Source organism: Sinocyclocheilus grahami, unplaced genomic scaffold (assembly GCF_001515645.1).
Source record: "Sinocyclocheilus grahami isolate Dianchi unplaced genomic scaffold, SAMN03320097.WGS_v1.1 scaffold1439.1, whole genome shotgun sequence".
NCBI classification, from domain to species: domain Eukaryota; kingdom Metazoa; phylum Chordata; class Actinopteri; order Cypriniformes; family Cyprinidae; genus Sinocyclocheilus; species Sinocyclocheilus grahami.
Window position 1 is genome coordinate 114,061 of NW_015506618.1, and position 2,876 is coordinate 116,936.

At 46.3% G+C, this 2,876-nt stretch overlaps 1 pseudogene; it reads right to left on the reverse strand.

The window, feature by feature from the left end:
- The window catches only part of LOC107570304 (uncharacterized), a 6,911-nt pseudogene that overhangs the window by 1,408 nt on the left and 2,627 nt on the right, over positions 1-2,876 (reverse strand).

The window sequence follows — 2,876 nt, forward strand, 5'->3', positions numbered from 1 at the left end:
CCCTCCTGCATCAGCTGTTTCCTCTTTGCCTGCCGCAACAGGCTGAGGTCTCCAGCATCCCATTCAAAGATGCAGGCAGACAGGCATCCCATGAAGGTGGGGTAGAGGGGATGTGCATCGGTGGTGCAGCCCACGGCCATCCTCCTCATAAAGTGCCAGATGTCCAGCCGTATGTGAAGGTCTGGCCACTCGCCGAACCTGGTCTGCAGCTTGCTCGTTGCTCCCTCACTCACGCAGCAGCCACAGTCCACATAAAGCAGCACTGGGGGTGGAATGGCAGCCTGGCGGTACCGCTCCATTACACCGGTCACCATCCTGTCCAGTCCCGGCCCCTCTTGCACTGACAGCACACTGGTCACTATCTGGCCAACCTCATTTCCAATGGAGGTTAACCAGAGTGCTGTCCCCCGCCCATGGCCAGCCAGCTTCTTTGTGATCTGGAATTTACAAATGTAACAAGACATTTGTGACGTAACGTTACCAATAACAATAATATTAATGTCTATCTGACGGTATTTATGAACATTACAGAACGTAATTTTTGTTTTTTACCCACGTTTTTGTGGAATCTTTAAGATGTTGCCAAAAATGGATGTGATGCTGGCCTTTATATGTCCAATTCTGGAGAGGATATCCCTGCCGTACACTGACAGCAGCCAATGACTGGCGGGGATGTCAACTGGCTCTGGAGGCTCCTGGCAGATCACCAGAGAGAGGCCGGGTTGATCGACAAAGTCAGCACACTCCTCAAAATAGTGTGCCAACCGATTCAGCCATTCCTCCCCATGGTTCTCTTTTAACTGCCGCACCAATCGAGCTGGACTGTTGCCCAGTGTCCGGTCCCGAAGCAGCCTAATGACACGGATGTCACAGGCATACCTGAAATACACATTGTTGCTGTGATCAGTTACATGTTCATTAGGGGGGTCATTTCAGTGGTTTAAGTCTTCACAATAACCATCTTTAGACTACTTTACTCACTTGCGGGTCAGGATCAGCCGGAAAATTTTCTGGTGCGGCAGGTCAAGCTGGTCCCGGACAGTCTGACTTGTAGACAGATAGTTCAGAGAACACACAGTGCACCTGAGTGTCTCCGTAACCATCAGGTAGTACCTGTCGATGTCCAGGACCTTACAAGCTTTTTTGTGGACACCATAGCCTGTCAGGTTCTTGCCACAAGCTGGACAGAAAACCCTCACCTTCCACAGGTGGTAGGGCATCCACACCATCAACCGATGGGTGAAGAACCGGTCAGGTGTAGGTATCTGGTGGTAAATGAGAGCTGGGACAGGCGGCTCGTACCACAGCTTCAAATCTGGCTCGCAGCTTGTCAGCGTGAAAAATAGTGCTGGCAATCCACTTCTGGTCCTGCACAGGGATGGTCTTGGGCCATTCACCTGGCAGCCAGAAAGAAGCTGAGGCCCCAGCAGGGGCTGGCTGGACTCCTCCAGGCTCCTCCTGTATGGAAGACCATTTGTTATTGTGTTAAAGGCTGCACTAATATACAGCATAGCCTGTCCAATAAACAGGTGCTGCTGCACTCATAGAGGATGGAGATGGGCTGGGGGTCATCACAAAGGATGGAGGGGGAGAGGGGCTGGGAGAAGAAGGCCTAGCGGTCCCTTCAGAGGATGGAGGAGATGGACTGGGGTGGAACAGACAGAGAAGGGGTGGAGGTCCTCACAGAGGATAGAAGGGTGGCGGCAGTCCTCACAGAGGCCATAGATGGAGTCCTCACAGAGGAAGGAGGAGGGAGGCTGGGAAGAGAAGGAGAGGATGCAGAGGGTGGAGCAGAGGGGCTGGGGGTCCTCCGATCCACTAAGTTGGGTTTTAGCAAAGTCGACTTGGACCCGCCAAAGCGTGATTAGTGAACTAAAAAGAGAAACAAAGTTAATTGTATGATTGAAGTTACATATAGCGTTTTCATTTAAAAAAAAATGTTAACCTAAACATAAACATAAATCTGTCAAACAAATACAAAATTATTCTAAGTAGGCATTAATTAAAGAGAAAATATTCACCATAGACAAACTTAGAGGGGGCCTCAGGAATGAGGGTGGGGCAGAAGCAGCAGTTTCAGGAGCTGTATCGGAAGCAGCAGGAGGTGCAGCAGAAGAGTGAGTGGCAGTGGCAGTGGCAGTGGCAGACTGCATAAAATATAGTGAAATGGCATAACAGCATTTTACCAGATTCACTGTCTCAGATATGAACTGTTCCTTTTTAAAGCAGTGAGTTTTTCTCTTTTTTTCCCTTTGTTTTACATTAATGACAGACAGCGAGTAAATTAGGCTGCGGCACTGAATGCACGGGACCCAATATACTGATACACATCCAGGTTTCACCCAACTTATTTATTTACGTCTATTTATTTTTTTATTTTTTTATTTAACACGTAAACACAGTTGGGCATTTTGACGTAATTGTGTGCGTATTTGACCATTCTAGTGCAATAAACCGCCACAAAAAACGTTATGTTATGTTTTTATAAGTTTTATGCGTTATGTATGCGTTATTGACATTAAGAATTCTCGATCACATACTGTCTGTGTGCGCGCGCGCCTCCGCTATGTTCTTATTCCCTGCATACTGTGCTTAATAACTTTATTTGACATCAAGCATATTTCGCTTTTTATTTGTATTCATTAATACATGTTCATTCTTACATTATGTGTCAATAACTGTAAGTAGTAATAATACATACAGCAAAATAAATTATTTAGCAAAATCCCTAATGATAGACACATCAAGATATCATCGTCAAGATATAAGCCGTCATATCGCCCACCACAACAACCAATTAAGTATATGGTTAACTGAAACAAAGAAAAATTATTACTTACATTGCTTGTAAGTAATAATTACAATATTGCACGCTC